This window comes from Canis lupus, chromosome 16 (genome assembly GCF_048164855.1).
Source record: "Canis lupus baileyi chromosome 16, mCanLup2.hap1, whole genome shotgun sequence".
NCBI classification, from domain to species: Eukaryota; Metazoa; Chordata; class Mammalia; order Carnivora; family Canidae; genus Canis; species Canis lupus.
This window is the reverse complement of record NC_132853.1, coordinates 43,435,765-43,456,204: the sequence shown is the minus strand read 5'-3', so window position 1 is coordinate 43,456,204 and position 20,440 is coordinate 43,435,765. Positions and strand designations below refer to the sequence as shown.

The following is a 20,440-nucleotide window of genomic DNA, read 5'->3' as shown; positions in this document are numbered from 1 at the left end:
GGCTCTCCTGTCCTGGGGACACTCGCCCCGGCCTCAGCCAGGCTCCTCGCGGGGCCCCTCCCCCTTGGAGGCCTTTGTTTCTTTATTTCTTTTTCCCCGTCTTCCTACCTTGATAGATGCACGAACTCTTCTCACTGTAGCGTTCCAGCTGGTCTCTCTTTAAATCTCAGGCCGAATTCATAGGGATTCTGTATGCCTTTGATGCACCCTTATCCTTGTATGTGAGGGTGTGTGTGTATACATGTGCACGTGTGTGTGTGTGTTCACACTTTCTTACTTTCTGGCACTCCAGATGCTCCAGGCTCATCTTGTATATTTCCTACCCCAATCCTAAAACCAGCCATTTCTCTGAGGAGCCCTGGTTCCTCTTATTGGACAGCGGTATGAGAAACAAACCACAGATCTAATGCTCATTACTGCTGGGGGGTCATTGTCTGGAGGAATGTGTGTGGATAGGAACCCACGTATGCAAAACTGTAACAATCCTCCAGGACTCTGAGATGATAAACATCTGTCACTCTAAGCCACCCAGTTTGTACAGCAGCCCTAGGAAATTAATACAAGACCCTTCCCCTCCTCTGCAGTGAGTCTCCCTCCCCGTTTCCTTCTTTTATACCCTCACAGTTTCTCCGCACAGCCAGCTGTCTGCCTGCCTTTGTTGTTTCGTGTCTCTTTGGCTACTTCCTACCCATTCCTTCCAGATTCCACTCAGACACCAGCCCTCTGGCTGCCTTGGCATGCCCCCCCACCATGCACAGTTAGGTGCCCTGGTCCATACAGCCCCTTGCGTGTCCACATAGTTACTGCGATGTCGCTGTCGCCTCTCACTTGACTGTGCGCTCCTTGAGGGAAGACTCCGCCTTTGGCTCCCAGGGTGTGCAGCTGCTCAGGTGTCCCATACACCAGGAGAAGGCTGCAGAAACTGAAGCCTGATGAAGGCCATGGCAGCTCCAGAATTTTATTCTAGGAGGGTCCCAAGGTGGCATTTGGTTTGCAGGAGCGGAACCCCGAAACCAAAATTGCCCAGCACTTAACAAGCGTTAGAGAATTACAGTTCGTGTTAGAGGCGGAGAGATCAGGCCGCGTTGTGCAGGGGTCACCTCCCTCTACAACCAGGTGGAAGCAAACTCTAATATCCTTTGCTTCCGATGAAGAATCTGAGGAGCTGCCATGCTCTTGATCAGACTTCAGTTTCTGCAGCCTCGCAGGTCACACGCTTCCTTGAAGGTCACACGGGCGGTTCATGGCAGGCTGGGACTGCAACCTAGCTCGGTTTGTCTGACTCCAGGCTTGTCATCGCGGGAGGCGTTTAGGGGGCTTGAGGTCCCCCACCTTGTGCATCAAGGACCAGCCTAGATCTAACGGAGTTGACAGCGAGGCGGGAATCCCAGCCTTCCCTGCGAAGGGAGGGCGCAAGGGGGCACCGCTGTTGAGGGCGAGCGGCAACCATGCCGACAGCTGTTGTGCATTAGCTGGGATGGGGTGGAGGGAACTACAGTTCCCAGGAAGCAGTGCGGCTCCCTGGCTGCCCCGCTCAGGCCACGCCCAGACCACGCCCCACCCGCCTCGGCCACGCCCCGGCCACGCCCCCGGGCCGGCTGGTATATAAGGGCCGAATGGCCCGGCGGCGGGCAGAGCGCGGAGGCGGCGCGGGCGCGCGCGGGGCTGCCGGGGCCAGAGGAGGCTGCTGCTCGCCCGCTCGCTCGCCCGCCCGCCGCTCCGCGCTTCTCCCTCCGCCTCCCCGGCCCCGCGCACCTACGAGCTCCGGGCCGCGGGCCGAGCTGCCCCGGGCGCTGTCCAGGCCTGCAGAGGGGATGCCGGCGGGGACCTCGGGCTCGCGCCGGCGTTGCGCAGCAAAGAAAGGCGAGGCGCGGCGTCGGGGCTGCGCGCCCTGGAGCTCCGGGACGCGGCACTTGGGAACCCCCGCGGCGAGCTCCCGCCATCTCCGCGCGGCCGGAGCGCGCAGCCCGGGGCTGGCCTCGGGTGGAAAGTGCGGGGAATGGGGCGAGGGGCTCCGGACCCCCTAACGTGGATTACTTGGTGTGCATCAGCCGGGCTCAGACGACCCCCACCCCCGCGACCTCGTCTGCGTCCTGGGCTTGCTTCCTTCCACCTGGCAGTCGGGGCGCATACCTGGCAGGTAAGTGTTCCCTGCGTTTCGAGGGAGGGGGTTTGGTGCGCTCCTCTCTCCCCGCCTCCCCCCCCCCCCCCCGCGCCGCTTTCTGGAGCTCTTGGGGTTTGCACGGAAATTTCTGCTCTCGCACTGACATCTCCGCAGAGACATCCCCTCGGCCCCCCTCCGGGCGGCCCCCCGCGGGACAGACCCTCCGCCGGGGTGGGGGTGGGGGTGGGGGGCCCGTCGCCCTAACCTCCGCCCTCGTGGCCGCCCCGGGGCCCGTTACCCCGGGAGGGAGCGCTGCCGCCTCGCCGACCCAGACTGCGGCGGGCTGCGTGGGGGCTGCGGCGTCTCCCCAGGTCCCTGTGGCCGGGCCTTGGGTGAGCGGCTTAACTGCAGGGCCACCCACCCAGGGTGCTGTGGGCAAGGCTTCCCGAAGGATGGGAGACGGCAGGATCCCGGGGCACCGCGTCCACCGTCCGCCGTGCATGCACCGGGTTCCAGGTCAGCGTGGGGAGGGGGCTTAGTCTTGAACCCTGAGCTAAAAGCAAACCAGTTTTAATCTATAGCCGCATCCTCTCCTTGTCCTTTTGTGTCGGCCGCCCAGGCCACGGTTTGGGGCAGCTCCCGTGCCTGTCACTGAGTGGGCGACCCAATAGATGTTTGTTGAATGAATGACTGAGCTAGTCCGTCTTGATGTGCAGAGAAGCGGGGGTCTCCTTTACCTTCTCCCTCCTTGCCACTAGGGCTCAACTCCAGGACACCCCCCCCCCCAACCCGGAAGATGGGCTTCCTGGTGATGCTTTCCCAGATGTGGGATTCACTCCCCCCCCACCCCCACCTTGGCAGCCTGTCCCTGATGATCCATTTCCAGCCCAGAAGTCCCTCCTGCAAAGACAACTTCTGGAAGCTGTCAAGGGGGCCTCCCTGGGGGTGTTCTCAGGTGCTGTGCCTCCAGTGAGCACCTGCTGGGGGTGGGGGGAAGGAGGGAGGGCCAGGCACCGCAGGAGGAGAAGAGGTGGTCTGTGTTAGTACTGTCCCCTCCCCCCTGGAGCCTGTGCCTCTGGCTGCACCCAGGTCCCTGGAAATGCTCAGGTTGACGCAGCACCTTTTCCTGTGGCCTTTATACCTACCCTCTCCCCCTGGCAGCCTCCTGCCGCCCCCAGAGAGGAAATATTAAACTGTCCCACCATTCACGCACAGCTCCACCTCTGCACCTCACTCGATTTTAAAAGTATTCCGTGTTCTCTCTCTTCTTTGGAGGGCTTGGGTGGCTCCGTCGCTGAAGGGTCTGCCTTCAGCTCAGGTCATGATCTCGGGGTCCTGGGATCGAGCCCCACATCGGGCTCCCTGCTCAGTGTGGGGTCTGCTTCTCCCTATTCCTCTGCCTCTCCCCCTGCTGGGGCTCTGTCTGCCTTTCTCTCTCTCTCTCTCTCAAGTGAATAAATTTAAAAAAGTCTTTAAAATGTAAAAGAAAACCACAAAAAAAGTGTAAAAAGCAGGAAAAAAATACTCAGTTCCAGTAGTGCTGGCAGTTTGATGCATTTCCTCATTGCTGAAGCCCTGCAATGTATACACTTTGTTTACTGCTTTTTTCCTCTCGATTTTGCTTGAACAGTTCCCCAGGTAATGGCTGTATTCCTCTGCCGGCATCAAATCCTAATCTGACAATTCCCCTCTTGTTGGACACGAAGGTATTTCTAGATGTTTACCCTTAGAAGTAGAGCCTCGGTGAGCATCTTTTCTACACAAAGCTTTGTCCACCCTTTGGATTATTTCCTTTGGAAAATTACCAGAAATCACTGTCTTTGCTTTAAGTCAGAGTCATGTCTGAAGCTGGAGAAATGCCCCTCTGGGTGGACATTTCGGAGCTGGGCTTGGAGGAAGAGATCCCCACTTAATCCGTGACACACCTTCTGGCACCTGGGAGCCAGAAGACAGTGGGCGCTGGGAAGACACTTGCTGAGTAAATGCAGTGTTTCGTTCATTTCGGTTTTCCTGAGGCCAGCATTGGCATGAGAGTAACTTATGCTTTGCGTCCACGACTACCTTGTAAATTATTTTAGCAAGGCCACAGGTGAAGATTTAGTAGGCGGCTGGATTAAAACTGCTGTCCTTTTTTTTTTTTTTTTTAAAGAATTCACTTTTGATTTTGATAGAGATCTAGATTTACAGGAAAGTCACAAAAATAGTACACGGAGTTCCCCTATACTCTTTACCCAGCTTCCCTGAATGTTAACATTTTTCATACCCACAGCGAGGTGGTCAGAGCCAGGGGATTAACATTCACAGACTACTTTGAACTCCTCTTTGGGCCTTATTCCGATTTCTCCTAAGGTCCCGCTGATGTCCTTTACCGGGCTCAGGAGCCGATTCAGAATCTTGCATTGCAGAAAATTCTGACGTAACAAAAAAAAGCGGGAGTTGAGAGGGATTCAGGAGATGCTCTTCTTCCTCTTTGTTTTTTTTTCCTAAACCATTTTATTGAGGTGTGATTGACATACACAAAGCTGTGCGAATTTAACGTATACAACTTGATGAGCTCGGTAATGAGTGTACACCGTGAGACCCTGACCACAGCCTAGGCCATAAACCTGCGTGGCCTCCAAAAGTTCCCTCCCACCCTCTTTATTATCATTATTATTTTGTTGATAAGAGCACTTACCAGAAGATCTTCCCTCTTAGCAAATGTTTAAGTGTACAATGCAGTATTGTTAACTGTGGACGCTGCGCTGTACAGGAGAACACTAGGCCTTATTCAGCTCAGCAGAGCGTCTTTATTCCGGAGAAGGTTTTTGAGTCGAGACTTCTTCCACTTTCTTGCCCAGGTTGACTTGCCCCTCGTCCCTCCCTATTTATGGCCAGCGGAGCCGCTGAGACCCGACGGGGCCCAGAGGAAAGGGGAGCCCCCGCCGGGAATGGCAGGAAACTTCTCTGTGTACCCCTCCTTCCTTCCCCCGACACCTCCACTGGGAGTGAGTCGTTGAGTAAAAATTGGGTTATAGCCTGATCTGTCCGGACACGTCTTCCAAGGGGTAGGTGGATGGATGACATCCGGTGTGCGTGAGAGCGAGCCGCCAAGCACCGAATCCGCTGCTGACAAGTCCGGCGTGCAATGCCTGTGTGGGTGACTCACGCCGGCCCGAGTAGCAGGTGTGCCGGGCTGCTAAGTGTGCAGACCCAGCAGAGGCCGTGTTTCCTGGTTATCTTGGCAGGTTTGAAGGAACAATGGGTTCTACTCTTACCTCGGACTGGATTTTGGGGATTGCCCAGCCCCAAGGGCCAGGGAGTGATCCCCCTTTTCTTTAGGGGGCTTCTTTCACCCAAGAGGGCTGCGGAGAGCCAGCCCGAAGGGGTTTTGGAAGTGGCTGATGTGGATGGAGGCCCGAGTGTCCTTGCATGAGAGAAGGAAGACCTGCGTTCAGTGAGGAAGCCCACGGCAGAGGCCCTTCTGCGCCTCCAGCAGAGACCACGTTAGCCTCAGTGTCGTCAACAGCCTATGTATGCTCGAGTTAGGGCCGTCCCCTCCTGCTGGGGGCGGCTGCCCAGAGCGAGTGGAGGTGATGTTTGTTCGGGATCAGGAAGTTTTGAGTTACTTGAGTCTCCACACAACAGACTTCAGTTGTCCAGAGAGAGTTTTGGGGGTGTTGTTGGGGGTCTGGTCGCCTAGCGTGGATGTTTCTCCTCCTCTTTGAAGCCCTTCCTGCCTTCCTATTAGACCTCCTGAGCTCTGGAGGATACTCATCCTCTCCTTCCCCGTCCCCCCCCCCCCCCCCACCATCCCCGGTGCGCACACACGGGCCCAGACGGTTTCCGTAACCCGGCAGCTCGGCGAGGAGCATAACAGGGAAGTCTTGGTGGGAGACGGGCTGGGGATGTTGCCTCTACTTCTGGAACAGCTTCTTCTGTCTACACCTGCCTTGTCCCTCTCCTCAGTGACTCCTTGTGGGCCCTCCCTTCTCAGGAGCCTCTGCTGTCCCCTAGCTGGACGTGGGCCCGGTCCAGACTGTTCGCTGGGCCGCTCCCCCAGTCTCCCCAAGTTGTGGTTTGCACGAGAACGGATTGCCTGGGGAACTTGAGAAGAAGGAGTACTCTTCATGAGCACTCAGCAGCCATCCTGCCCTCCCCTGCCTTAGAGGCTCTGTTTGGGTATGTGTGGGGGCTGGGGGTCTGCATTTTTGACAGGCTCCCCAGGCCATTCCAGTACAGATGGACACTTTAAGGATCAGGGTGTTGACTGATTTCTTGGCCAGCAAAACCCTGCATTGAGACTTTCCCCCCCGCTGAAGCTTACCCAGCCATAAAACCATCTTTTCTCTCTTCCAGGAAGCCTTCCAGGCCTACCTCCACCGGGCTGGGGCCCTCACGTGCACTTATTTGGTTTGTAGGTACATCTTTTGAAATCTGAGTCTTGGCAATCAGGTATCCTTTGTGCTTGGTTAGGACAGGAATGGCTGTGTTTGGATGATAAAGGTTGGGCAGTTGTGGGTTTTGGGGACGACTTAGATCTGCAGGCTCTACCCCTGGGTTTGCGAGTTCCCGGGGAGCTTGGAAGAAGAGGCCCCGCGATAGGCAGCTTCCCGCTGCTTCTGTTAGTCGGGCCCACGCAGACCACTGCTCCTCCTGTTTCTGGATGTTGTCGTCTTAGGCAATGTCCACCGTCCCCACGGAGCTGGTCGGGGTCCTCCGCGGCCAGGTAGCCCCCGTTCTTCATGTGGCACATGCTCCCAGCTCACTTTCCACGAGCAAGACAAAGGTCCTGGACGAATGTGCTCACTTTGATCCGTGTCGTTGGCTAGAGACGCCCTGTTCAGAATCACGTGCTTTGCGGACTAGGTTTGCACCTGGAGAAAGGTCTGTACGGAACCAATCGTGGTCGGTCACGTGACATGCGAAAGGCCTGGAGGAAGCATCCAAGCGCAGGAATGCTGAAAAGGCTGGTTTCTGTCTAAGCATTCTGTTTGTGATGTGAATCATCGCCTCCTCCCGCATTTGGTTTGTTGGTACAGGTTTTCACATAGAAATCTCGAAACCAGGTGTTTTTTTTGCAGTTGGTTGAGACAGAAGTGGCTGCGTTGGGACGGATGATAACGTTCTGGGTCCGTAGAGATGAGTCAGACCTTCAGTCTCCCCCTGGGGTCTGTGAGCTTCCCCCCCCCCCCCAACCCTCCTGGCCCACCGCCTCGCCAGGCCCCACCGTCGTTTGGGAAATGGCCCTTACGGGAGCTGGTGGTGTGGTCTCCACCCCCTTGCATGTCCTGCAGGGTGACCTTGTCCCACTTTAGAGTGGTCTGTGCTTTCCTTGGGCTGGCCGGGAAGCCTGAGAGGGACGGGGCAGGACGGAGCGTCTCCGCCGGCCCGAGATCCCCCGTGTCAGCCCGCGCCCGGCTGGAGCCACCGAGGGACCGTCCTGTCCCATTACCCTCACCGTCGGCGCGTGGCCCGTCATTCGCCAGCACACGCCCTGCCTCCCTCCCAACTTCTGCAGGTGCTGAGTGCCTGCTGGACGCCTCCTTGGACACTGCCGCAGCCCCTTGCCGCCTTCTCCCGTGGCCTTCGGGTTGGCGGGAAGCGCTTGATTTCGCTGACTTTGCGGAGGAAGGTTCTGCGGCGCTTCTTGGGTGTGGAAGGGAGGGTCTCCGAGAGCCTGGCCTTCGGGGGCCCAACCTTCAGCGTGTGGGTGAAGGCCTCAGGAGCTCCCGGGACCATGACTGTTTCGGCTGTCCTCCCTTCCTGTCTTAGCTCATTTTTTTTTTAAAGATTTTATGTATTTATTCATGAGAGAGGCAGAGACAGAGGCAGAGGGAGAAGCAGGATCCCTGCAAGGAGCCCGATGCAGGACTCGATCCCGGGACCCCGGGATCACGCCCTGGGCCGAAGGCAGACACTCAACCACTGAGCCACCCAGGTGTCCCCCTCCCTTAGCTAATTTAAACATTTTTCACCTTTTGTTTGTTATGGTGGCAGATTTTACCAGGGTAACCATTTCTTATGGGTGCGATTAACGGCGCTCACGCTGCCTCTCCGTCCTGCCACCATCCATCTGTCTCCAGAGCTTGGTGAGCAGCCCCGACCCCGACCGAGACTCTCTGCCCTCCCAACACCAACTCCCTGTCCCCCTGTCTCACACCCCAGCGGCCACCATTCTGGTGTCTCCATCGATAGGGACCTTGCGGAAGTGCGGGGACCGAGCATTTGTCCTTCCCGTGTCTGCCTTACGTCACTGAGCATCACGTCCCCCAGGTTGGCCCATGTTGTAACAGGTGTCCCAATTCTTTTCCATTTTAAAGCTTAAAACCTTCCCACCGTGCGGAGACCGCATTTTGTTTATCCACCCGTCCGTCGATGGGCACTTGGATTTGCTTCCGCCTCGTGGCCACTGTGACCACTGCCGCCCTGACCATGGGTGTGCAAATAACCTGTTGGTGTCCCCGCTTTCAGGTCTTCTGTGCCTATGCCCAGAAGTGGGGTTGCTGGACTCTAGGGTCATCTCATGTGTGATTTTTTTCTTTTACTTTTTTTTTTCTTTTTTTTTTTTTTTTTGAGAAACCATCGGATTGTTTTCCAAAGCAGCTGCAGAATTTCACATTCCACCAGCAGTGAGGCAGAAAAGTTTGGATTTCCCCACTCACTCCCTGGCTTTTGTTTTTGATCACAGCCATGCCACCGAGTGTGAAGTGGCACTTTAATTATAAAGGCAGGTCGACCCCCACGGTGAGAATGTTTCCCACCCTGGTTTTACACTCGGGGATGCCTGTGGATCTCCTTTTCTCTCCCAGGGAGAATCTTCCCTGGGAGCTAAGCACCCCGGGGAAATGAGGAGCAGTGGGGTTTACGTGGGCAGCGCTCGGCCCAAGTCGGCTTTGTGCATTAAAAGGATTGATGATCTAGTGAGTTCTTTCCATCCTGATTATTTGCCATGGGAGTTTTTACAAGTGGTTTTGTGTCCCTATCGCGTCTGGTACCACCCCCAACCCGGCGAAACAGCCAGGTGTCCTCCCCATTTTACGGAAGAGGTTATCAAGGCACAGGTGAGGGAAGGATGTGCCGGAGGTGGACACTGACCCAGAGGAGCCAGCTCCTGACTCCTCACCTGGCACACACCGTGCACAGGGAGGATTTTGGAAGTGTTGGTACAATGGGGGTGAGGGTGGGTGCTGGGAAGATGGAGATTGGTGTCTCCATTGGAGGGAACTCCAGGGGGAGCCTTCTTTAGGTGGCCAGATTTCATATATGAAGTTTGCTGGCCGTGGTTTTTTGTTTTGTTTTGTTTTTGGGAAAAAAAAATTAACTTTTCTATGAAACTCTTCTGCACAGCCACATGGGTTAAGAAACATCTTTTGGAGCACCGTGGTGCCGTGATAGATCTCCGTCTCGGCTCCCGTGGAGAGCCCTGGTTCGAGGCTGGGTCAGAATGCCCAGCTGCCCAGCTCCCTCTTCGGGTTTTTTTTCCTGAAACTGTGTGTGATCCCCCAAAGCTCACTCTTTTCCGGCTGGTTATTGGACATCCCCAGCGTGCATCCAGCCTCAGCGGGGGTTAGGTGTTTGCAGGAAGTGGTCTTAGTGGCCTGGGGACCGATTGTGTCTGCAGACAGAAAGCGACCTCGTGTCCCTGGAAGCATCATGAATGTGGTTCTAGTTCATTTCAATTTTTTTTTTTCCATTCTGATGTTTCTTTTTATTTTTTAAAACGAAGCAACAAGAACCAAAGTTCTTACTCCTGTGGATGGGGTGAAAGAACAGGGTGCTCCCAAGCTCGAGGAGGAGGCTTTCTTCTCTCTCGGAGGGAAAGGGAGGAGGTGCCTGCCTATGGCATCGCCCCACCCCGGCCCCGGCCTGTGACCCCTTCCTCCTCTGACTTCACACAGGACACATCTAGTGGCCCCAGGGTCACCCTGGCGGAGGCTTCTCTGAATCTGAGGGCATCCGTGGCCCCTGGCAAGCCAGCTGGGAAATTTAGATGTTTGGGTTTTTAATTAAATTTCTTAAGTAGAAACCAGGAATGTGGTTAACCAAAGAGCTGAGATGGTCCCAGTTTCTAATTCCACCCTGGCCACTGGGCTTTTCCGCCTTTCCCGGAATTGTTTTCTGGTCACTTTCCACTGACCTGTTTGTATCCTGTCCTCCTCCTCCACCCGCCTCATGTTGTACTTGAATTAAAGCCTTTCCTCGTTTCCAGATTCTTTCTCTCTGTCCTGGTCATCCTGGCATCTGTCTGTAGGGGAAGATGACTTGGGGAAGATGCCTGTGTGGCTGCCTTCATGGGTGGTGGTCAGAATGGCCATTTGATATCACCTGTGCCCTAAAGCAGGCCTTTGCCCTGTTCCTTCTGCCTCCCTGGATGAGGGTTCAACAAATACAGCCGCCAACCCGTGCCGGCTGCCAGAGCAGCAGTGTTACGTCGGGAAGGAGAGAGAAGCCCGCCTTCTGCAGGCTGGGAGCAGATGGCTCCAGCGTCTCTTTCTTCATCCTCATAGGCCTGCTTGTGGGTGGGCATCATCATCTCTGACATCAGAGGTTTAAAAGGTTTAGAGACTTTAAGCAATGTCCTTAAGACGCCAGAGCTTTGCAGGATGGAGCCGTGGTTCAGACTCGGGTCTTAACACGTGCCCAACCCTGGGGTCCCATCCTGGCCCGGTCACCAACATCTTTGTGACATTGTATGAGTCACCGGGCCCCTCTGGGCTCTATTCCTCATTCATTAAAAAACGAATCTATTTTTAGGTTGAGTGATTTTGGTTGCAAATTGCAGAGAAACCAATTCTAATGGGCTTAAATAATCAAGTTTTGGGTTGTTAATTTGACTGGAGAGTCTATGCATTATGCTTTTGGGTGATTTGGGGGGTGATTGGGCTCTCTGGTTTTTTTTTTTTCCAATTCTTTTTTTTTCCTTTTTTATCTGTTTTCAAGATTTTATGTATTTATTTATGAGAGACACACAGAGAGAGGCAGAGACACAGGCAGAGGGAGAAGCAGGATCCCTGCAAGGAGCCTGATGCAGGACTCGATCCCAGGACCCTGGGATCACGACCTGAGCCAAAGGCAGACGCTCAGCCACTGGGCCACCTAGGTGCTCTTCTCCAATTCGTTTCATTCTTGTGTTTTACTTTCCCAGTAGAAGCAGAACGGCAGGAGTATTTGCAGACCCCTGCCTCCACAGACCCAGAGTAAGAGAATGCCTTGATCGCAGCTTTCCAGAGGGCTGACCCTGTGGGAGCTCACCCCTGGGAGGTGATCCATCCGTGTGCCAAGAGGTGGGATGCCCTGATTAGCTGTCCTTGGTCACATGCCTCACAGCTGATCTGTGGGTCGAGGCAGCTTCCCTCCCCAGAGCCACTGGGATGTGCAGACGGAAATTAGGGCCTTAGGAGCAGGGCGGGATACAGAGAAATATCAGATTTGCTACGAATGAATTGGACCAGTGGATAATCCACCAGAATGAATGGTGGGCAGGGAATTGATTGTGTTTCCCACTGTCTAGCTAGGGACCTAGGAGGGTGGAAAGGTATGGTAATGCTCAGTGACAGGTGGCAAATGGATGAACCTTACCAGTTCTTCCCTCCTCTGAGTCTCTGAACCCGAGAGTCTGTTTTTTTTCAGGGGACATCATCTTGCTCCATCAGGGAGCTAGGGCTTTGGCTCTGGGATCTCCAAGACCAGCCTTGCAGGGGATCACTCACGGCTGGGTTTTCATTTACCTGCATGAAAGGGCTGTTACCTGCATAGCCAGTTGATGCTTGGAATGGCAGCTCTTGCCTGAGATTCCTTTAAAATGAAGGAAAACACCTTCCCCCATTCTGAGCACCTCCAGACTAGGGATGTTGCTCCTGGCCTACCTGGCAGAGGCAAATCCTGTCCTATTCCTGGTGTGAAAAGCCCAGTGATGGGAACAGGGGCTAGTGGGTTTGTACAGGCTTCTCGCTGAGCTCCTGGGGAGGAGACTGAGCACCCAGTCAGACCAGACAGAGGGCTCGACCTGGAGCAGCCACACACGTAGACTGATGTAGATGGCTCCAATGTGTTCACAGGTACAGGTGCCAGCTTGTGGCCCAGCTTCTGGGGGCTCCGTGTTAGAGGGATGGCTTTGCTCTCCAGGCTGTTGAGCTCCAGGTGGGGGCCCTCCTTGCTTGCTTTGTCCGCACATTACACAGGTAGGCTTTGTCTGGGGAGCAGTGACTCATGCTCATGGGTCGTGTGAGCTCTTAAAGGCAGCCATGCTGTCCTGGCAGGTGCTCCCAGCTGGCCTCATTTGTTATTGCGAGGAAAAAGGTTCATTATCATGGCGATAAATTATTTCTGCTCTGAAGCTGGAATGTGAATAGCCTCTTTAGGAAGGGTGGTGCAGTGGAGGAGAGGGGTGATTGTCGTGTCTTCAAGTGATGCATGTCCTAGGACGTGTGCTAGCTGCTTCGTTCAGTATTGCCCCCATTTAATCGATGGGCAAGCTGAGACTCCCAAGAGTTAAGTCACTTGTCCGAAGTCACCCTGCCCTCCTGGAGCCCAACCTTGATCTGCTTCCAGGTTGGCACATGACGGCATCCACCTGGCTTCTGGCTGCCAGCTTGCATCCCAGCTTCTTTTGGAAAATGCCAAAAGTCACACATGGACTTGATAACATCTCAATAGCGATGATTCATCCTTCCCCTCTTCCTCCTTACCACGGACAAGTTTAAAACAGCGTTTCCTTCTCCCTTCTCAGTGAAGTCAAGAGTTAAAACAAATTTACACCAAATTAATGGAAAGGTTCATCTAGAGTTACCCCGAGGAAAACACGATCACTAACTGCTCCCCGGGTTCCAGGCCTTTCCTCGCCTTCCCCCTCCTGTCTTGCCATCCTCCCGTTGCTCCCTGCAGGTGTAAAATCCCGCTGGAAGAGCTACAAGTCATTGCGCACCAGCTCCCGACTGGCAAGGGTGGAGTCGGGATCCGGACGCAGGTCTATTTCGTTTTTAAACCCCTGCATTTCCCTCCAGTATTGTCCTGAGTCTGTGCACTTAGGAGATGCCCGTGTCCCGGGCGTGCGTCGACGTCATCAGTCCCCGTGTTGTTGAAATCCCAGGAGGGATGCTCAGGCCTCGGCCCGCCCAGGTGGAGTCCTGTCGCATTTTCCATCTCCTGCGATCGTTGGCATTTAGAGCGGTGATTCAGGGGTGGTCTAGCATCCTCGCTAGAGGAACCTTATGAGGTTGGGTGCACACGTGTGAGCGGGACAGGGAGGCAGACTGGCCCACGATGGAGGCCTCTGATGGAAATGCTGTGTTGAAGGGTTGTGACGCTTCATCCCCCGGATGGTGTTCTGTGCGCTTTACTCCTTGAGCTCAAAGCTGAGCTGAGCTTTCACACCACACCTGCGGCTCGGCCTGCCCTTCTGATGTTGTGCTTGGAAACTGGACAGAGTCGTCCAGGGCTGGGCCAACGTCACCTCCGCCCGGGTTTAAGGGCAGGTGAGAGACCCTTGCCCATCTGGGCCGCGCTCCCGTTAGCCACCACGTGCTCTGTCCTTTGCTCACAGGATGTCATTGGGAAAGTGGAGAATGGAGCCTGTGTGGCCTTGGGGTTGGGGAGGGGTGGCAGTCGAGGTGTGTCTAGTTTGCGGATCGCGTGGACTGAATCTTGGATTCTTCCTCCCACTTCTTTGCTTGCCTCTTCTTGGCTTAAAACCTGTGTGAAAAAAAAAAACAAAAAACAAAACAAAACCTGTGTAAACAGGGGCAGCCAGGGTGGCTCAGCGGTTTAGCACTGCCTTCGGCCCGGGGCCTGATCCTGGAGACCCTGAATCGAGTCCCATGTCGGGCTCCCTGCATGGAGCCTGCTCCTCCCTCTGCCTGTGTCTCTGCCTCTCTCTCTCTCTCTCTCTGTCTCTCATGAATAAATAAATAAATTCTTAAAAAAAAATAAAACTGTGCAAGCATTACAGAAATGGAGAGCATGTTCATGGCTCTATGTGCTTCGGCTGCCATTGTCTCTCTGCTCCAATGTCGCTGGATATAACTTGGGAGAAAAAAAATTCCACTTTCTAGTCCAGAGCTCCAGTCCACTTTGGGTTTTCTTCTCGGAAGCCCAGAGCTTGGGCTGCAGAGGGTAGGATTTGGGAAGCGCAAGATTGGGCTTCCATTGGCTTAAGTGCGGTGACTATGTGAAGGTGGCCTGTGTCCTCGGACGTGCAGGCAAGTGTAACCAGCCCCCCGAGCTCTGTTGGCCTGAGTGGACAGACAGCACTGGGGTGCAGTGAGGTGCCCCCGATGGTCCTCCTTCCTGGGGTCTGCAGTGGGCTCGTCTCACTCAGCCCTCACTCTTCCCTGCAACCTGCTAGTCACTACCTTCCCGAGGGGCTGTGTCCCTCTCCCTGTACTTAGTGACACTCACGGGGAGGGGGGGCAAGAACCCTAGAATCCAATATTGCTGTCCAGTCATTCCTCGGGTTAAACTCACTCTCTGTTTTTGCTTTTACCCAATCTTTCCCTTCCCCTCATGTCTGCATGACTGACAATGTAACATGTACCGGTGATTGGTTCACATACGTGGATTTTTCTCCTTCGGCACAGTCAGAAGCGTCCATTCACGGCACCTGGCCTGAGGCCGACTCTGGTATAAGCAGTTTATATCTTGGGGAGGTGACAGGTCAGAGGCCCACGCCACTCTGCCCTTTGTGTGTGGCCCTGGGTGCTGCACCCATGGACTGGCAAGGCCCCCCAGACACGTTGCGTTGGGAAGATGGGTACGCATCTTGGTTTGGGGAGGGGTTACAGGTCTCTGCTCCAAGTGGCCCTGGCCGTTGCACGCTTCCGTCCCTTGTGCCTAGAATTGGTGGCTTCGGCAAGGGGGCTGGTTTTACTAATTTGCCTTGTGGCTTTGGGTGGGTTTTACCACATCTTGGGGCCTCAGCCTCCTGCCTGTGTACCTTCGAGTGTACACTCGGTTCCTTGATTAATCCCGGCATAGAAGGCGTCTCCTTGTCTCCCCTGCTGCCTTCGGCAGATGCGCGGGAGCAAGGTGGGCAAGAAGAAACGCCCGATTGTTCTTGGCGGACGCGTCGCTCCAGCTCTTTCTGCCGTACGGACCACACAGCTTCCTGGACAAGGGCTCCGTGAAACTATAAGCGAAATAACACGCAGCCGTCTCGTGGGCCCTTCTTTATAAAACATCACTTGTGATGATAGTTTGGGATGTCTTCAGACGTAAGCTAGGGTGACCTTGGGCCATAATAAACAACGAGGGATGAGCACTGGGTGTTATTCTGTATGTTGGCAAATTGAATACCAATAAAAAATAAATTTATTATTAAAAAAAAAACCAACAACAACGGGGGGAGTAAATTACCCCCCTCGCCCTGGGGCCGGAGAGAATTTTATTTATTGAAGGGCCTGGGGGTGTCCTGCCTCCCCGCTTTCCACAGCCAACATTTGGACTCAAACTGCCTTCGAGGGATTGATCCTCTTAGTATGACGACGGAATGGAGGCCCTTCGTTTCGGTAAAAATAAGATTTCTGGGACGCTGGGGTGGCCTAGTGGTTGAGCATCTGCTTGCAGCTCCGGGTGTGATCCTGGGGTCCTGAGATCGAGTCCTGCATTGGGCTCCCTGCATGGAGCCTGCTTCTCCCTCTGCCTGTGTCTCTGCCTCTCTCTCTGTGTCTCTCATGAGTAAATATAATCTTAAGAAAAAACATGAGATTCCTGTTTGCTGGGGGTTCCCGACCTGGCTTTGGGAGGCCGACCCCGCTGCAGGGCTCACAGCCCCCCCCGCCACCAGAATCCTGCTCTGCAGCGGTTGCTCCCCCTGCTTGCATTTCTGTTGTCCTGGAGGCAGAGCTGCCTGGTAATAACCTGAATTGCTCTGGGAGGGAGAAGTCCTCGCCACACCCCCTCTTCCTTCCCGCCCTCCTCACCCTCCCCTCCTCCTAGGAGGGGAGGAAAAAAAAATAAAAAAAATCATTCTTCCTTTCTGCATCTGTGTCTTTAAGAATTCCCTGCATTGTAGCCCCGGGACAGAGACCCTTCTGTGAGAGTCTGCTGGAGGCCTGTCCTCCGTGACACCCCGCCCCCCATATTAAAAGACCATCGGAACAAGCTCCCCATTCTCCTCTGGAGAGGGTCCCTCTGTCCCAAGCCAAGCAACTCTTAAGGGAGCGTTTATCCTGGGACACTCAGCTTACAAAGCCCGCTGCAGCGTCAGATAAACTCACTCAGACCCGCGGGGAGAAGGACAAAACCCCCTTTATTTTCACCCCTGCGGGGAGACCAATAAGGACTTTGTGCTGAGAGCAGGGGTCTGAGCAAACAGAGGAGGGGTCTGTGGTGGGGCTGGGCTGGGGGGAGTGGAGAGCCTCCAGGGCCATTATCTTATCAGCTTATCTTTAGGGGGACTCTCAGCAGGGGACAGTGGGCTGTGACTCTGCTGGAACCACCTTGGCTGTCCCCTGCAGCGCCCCGAGAAACCCTTGGGCGGATTCGCCTTGGTTGTGCCAAGAGGAATCCCTGGTTTCTTTCTTCAGCCTATTTGGATAGGGCAACGCTTGTGCACTTGGTGGGCCAGGCCCCAGCTGTGTGCGTGCGCCTGCACATCTGGGCGAGGTTGCGTGCATGCACCCCATCTGGGGGTCTGCGGGCACCCCCGGCCCCTCACGTGTGGCCGTTGCCATAACTCGGGCGTAGCCTTTGTTGTGCGTGGCGAGATGTTTTCACTCAGTCATGTAAGCCAGACGTTTCTGTGATTGGTTGTTGGAATTGGAGTCTTGTTAGTTGAACAGCTACTGAGTGCTCTGCAGACCTGGGACGTAGGCCGAGAGGACAGCGCCGGGCCTCCCATCACCAAGGGAGTGTCTGTGCCTCGAGCCTCTGCCCGCTGCCCAGCAGGAGGACACCCCCCCCCCCCCCCCCCCCCCCCCCGCACAGCTCAAGGGGATGCAGGGGAGGAGCTGAGGGCGCCGGGGTCACAGCAGCATGAGGGTGCTGGTGCCGCCGGGCCCTCGCCTCCTGGCCTGGCTTTGGTTTGGGTTTTGCTGTTCCTCGCTCCCTTTACGTGGCTCCGGCTGGAAAGCTGCTCCTGAAGCGCTGCAAAGCGAAGCTGTGCGTTAGAGCCTCTCGCACCCCTTGTACCCCGTGCCCTCGGAGTGCTTGTCTCGCACGGGTGCCCCCTCCTAGCGGGGAGACAGCAGAGAGGCTGGAGCCTCTGCTGCCCACCTGGCTGCTGCAGCAAACAAGCTGAGTTAAGGGCCCTTGCTGGAGGGAGCTGTGGTCGAGAAGGAACCTTCCCCACGAATGTCTTGAGAGAGAGGATCCCTGACCCCGTTCCCAGCGCCCCCCTGAACCCTAAATCTGTGACTGTCTCCCCATTTTCTTTCCTCGGGGTGGTGGACCCTGGTGGTGGGGGTTGGCGGGGTGAGAGGAGGGGAGGGCAGGAGGGTCGGCTCCTGAAATTCCCAGGTGGCCTGTGTCTCATGTCTGCCCGCCCCAGGAGTGGGTGCCTGCGGGAGGCCGGGTGGGGGTGCAGCGGCAGCCGGAGAGGCCTTTCCAGCAGGGCTTCGTGGCCCAGGTGAGGTCCCTGTTCACAAATCACGGCTGCCAGGGCAATCAGGGGACCCGCATCCCAGGGCCGGAGGCTCCTGGGCCTTCCCCTCGTGGCAGAGCCTGCCTTGCCCATGGGCCATTGGTTCCCCGCTGAGGCTGCCTACAGTGTGAACCAGGAGGGCAACAGTTGCCCCGGATCGCTGGGACTAAAGTGATGGAGGGGCCACCTTGGTGAGAACCTGACCTTCTGCGGACAGACAGCAGGAGCTCCGGGCTCTGCAGGTGGACTTCCTGCAAGAGGAGGCTGGGTGGGTCTCAGAAGCAGGCGCTGGGCACGGGTGGGGTGGGGAAGAAGGGGAAGCAACAGCCCCATCTCGGACAGTCGGAGGGTGGGCCTCTGCATCCCTGGTGTGTTCCTGGACCAGGCTCCCAGGACTGGATGGAGAAAATGAGCATCACTGGCCTGAAGTCGCCACCAGCCATGGGATCCAGAATAATCTCCAGGGAACATTCACACCACAGTGATAACTAGCACCGATGGGGCTGGGGGATCGGGGTCACTCCGGGCAGGGCAGCGGCGCTGGTGGGTGTGCCCTGGTTATTTCTTTACCTTTGCCTCAACGCGAGCCCTCATCTCCTACAGGTGAGTGTTTTGGAACTACTTACTGCAGGACGTAGAGCACAGAGGTTTCGGTGCCACCGTCTACGGATGGGCCATCTAAAGGAGGGCGCACGTTGTCTTGGGTCCAGGGTCTCTGTATCAGCTTGCCGCCTCCCAGGAGGGAGATCTTGGAGAGCTTGCCGTGCCTCTCTAAGCCTTGGCTTGTGTTGTAGGCAGAGAACCAGGACGTGTCCCAGAGTCCATCCTGCTCTAGAAATAATGCAACCACGTGTTTTACGATGGGCATACCCGCGGCCCTGTGTGCCTGGGTGTGCACACGGACTCTCCTGTCTCTTGGTTCTTCGTGCACATTTCCCCATGACCCAGGTCACCCTTGCCCTGGTAGGATGTCATCCCACCTCTCGACCCCTGCCCAGAGGAGGGTGGGACCTTTGCCACCAGTGGAAATGCGAGAACCCATTGGCCCCAGGCAGCCAGGCCAACGGCAGGGAAGGGTAGGGAGTCAGAAGTCAAGATGCCGGTCTCCTGGGTGGCTGAGCTCTTGTGTCGGCCCTGCTGGGTGCTTGGTCAACGAGGCAGCACCGAGCATGAGGTCCGGGCTCAGAGCACGTGGTTGAGGGCATAGGGTGGTGGGGCTGCTGTCCCCTTCTGGCTTCTTTCACACCCAAGGAAGGCTGGAGGCTCTGGGGATTGTTTTGGAGGCTTGGAACAACGCACGTGCGGGTCTATGTTCAAGCAGGATGATGTGTGTCTGTCACTGGCTCATTGCTCTTGCACACTTGACGCAGCCCACACTCAAGCAGCTCAGAAGCCTTTTTTTTTTTTTTTTTTTAACCGGTGATCAACCTTCCTTGGGCGCCCACATACCCTCCCAGAGCATGCCTGGTCGACCTCAACAATTTGACCAGGAAAAAAGTCGGCCTGTGCTCGGTTTAATCCCTCCTGGCATTGACTTTTTCAGCGGGCGAGGGAGCCTTCTGGGTGACGAGAGGTGCATTTTGGAAAATGGACCGCGCATCCTCCTGTTTTATCATCCGCACCGTTAAGGGCCATGTCTGTGTGTTCCCGTTGGTTCTCGGCCTGAACCGGAGGACGGGGGGCTGAGTTTTGGAGCTGCCCGCCCCCGTGGCCTCTCCCTGGACTGCACCTTTCACGGCACGACACGCGGCTGGGGAGGTGCCCTTAGTCCGGGCAGGTTTCGCTCTCCCCTGGACATAAGCCTCCTGTTCTTGCATCGGGGTGGGAGGGAGGGCGGCGGGGAGGGCCACACGTAGTACAAGGCAGGCTTCACCGGGCAAAGGGGGAGCTGGGCGGGCTGGTGGGGTAAGTGGCAGGGGGTGGGAGAGTGTTGTCATTTATTAGGTCCCTGAAAACAATACGGGGTTTGTCTCCAGGGGACGGTGGTGCCTGGGGAGGCAAGCCAAGATGGGCCCAAGCAGAAAGAAAACAAGCACAGGTCTGACGAAAATGTGGTGACCCCGAGGAGCAGGGGAAAAAAGCACCTTTGTTTAGGAAGGTCAGGGCGAGCGAGGGACGGGGAGGCAGGGAGAGGGCGTGCGAGGAGGACTCCCGCGCCGGACGGATTGCAGCCTCTGTGTCGGGGTCCTGGGCCCCTGCGAGGACGGCCAGCTGCGTGGGAGTTGGCGGGGTGGCTGGCCTGATGGTTTGCATTCTGGGCCAGATTTGGGGGAATCGATCCCTCATCTGCTCTGCTCCGTGAGGGTGGCCCGAGAGAAGATCCCGCATGAGAGTCTCCCTGGGGTTTGGGAGGGAGGATGGAGAGAGGGCTCTGTCTTCCTTTGGGGGCTCCTGGTGGGCTGCGGTTCTGCTTCCTTCACTGAGCCTAATGGGGGGGGGTCTGACCGAGCAGAGAAGCCCTCCCAGTGGAGGCAGGCCCTGGGGGACGTGGGGACAAGAGGTGGGGCGCCCTTCACCTGTCCTCACTATAGTGCCGGAGACCTCGGGTGTCTGGGGGCGGCAGGGGGCCGTGCAGAGACCTTCCTGCTCCAGTGCTTTCCGCCTCGGACCATCCACGGCCAGCCCTGTGCACTTGCCCAGCTGCGTCTTTTCTGCAGACGCCCTGCTGTCCTCTGTGGACGGGTCTTCCCAAACCCAGTGACTCACTTTGGTTTCTAACTAATGCCTTCTTGCTTTTGGGGGTTGTTTTTTTTTCTTTTTGATTTATTTATTCATGA

The 20,440-nt window shown here is 56.0% G+C and overlaps 1 long non-coding RNA gene across 1 annotated transcript in view; it reads left to right on the top strand.

Moving 5' to 3' along the window:
- The first annotated feature begins 1,806 nt into the window (after window positions 1-1,806).
- LOC140606902 (uncharacterized) overlaps window positions 1,807-20,440 on the top strand; it is a 52,086-nt gene continuing 33,452 nt past the window's right edge. The window contains exon 1 of the long non-coding RNA XR_012009109.1: window positions 1,807-2,140. This is a non-coding gene — a long non-coding RNA (uncharacterized lncRNA). The remainder of the gene's footprint in view (window positions 2,141-20,440) is intronic.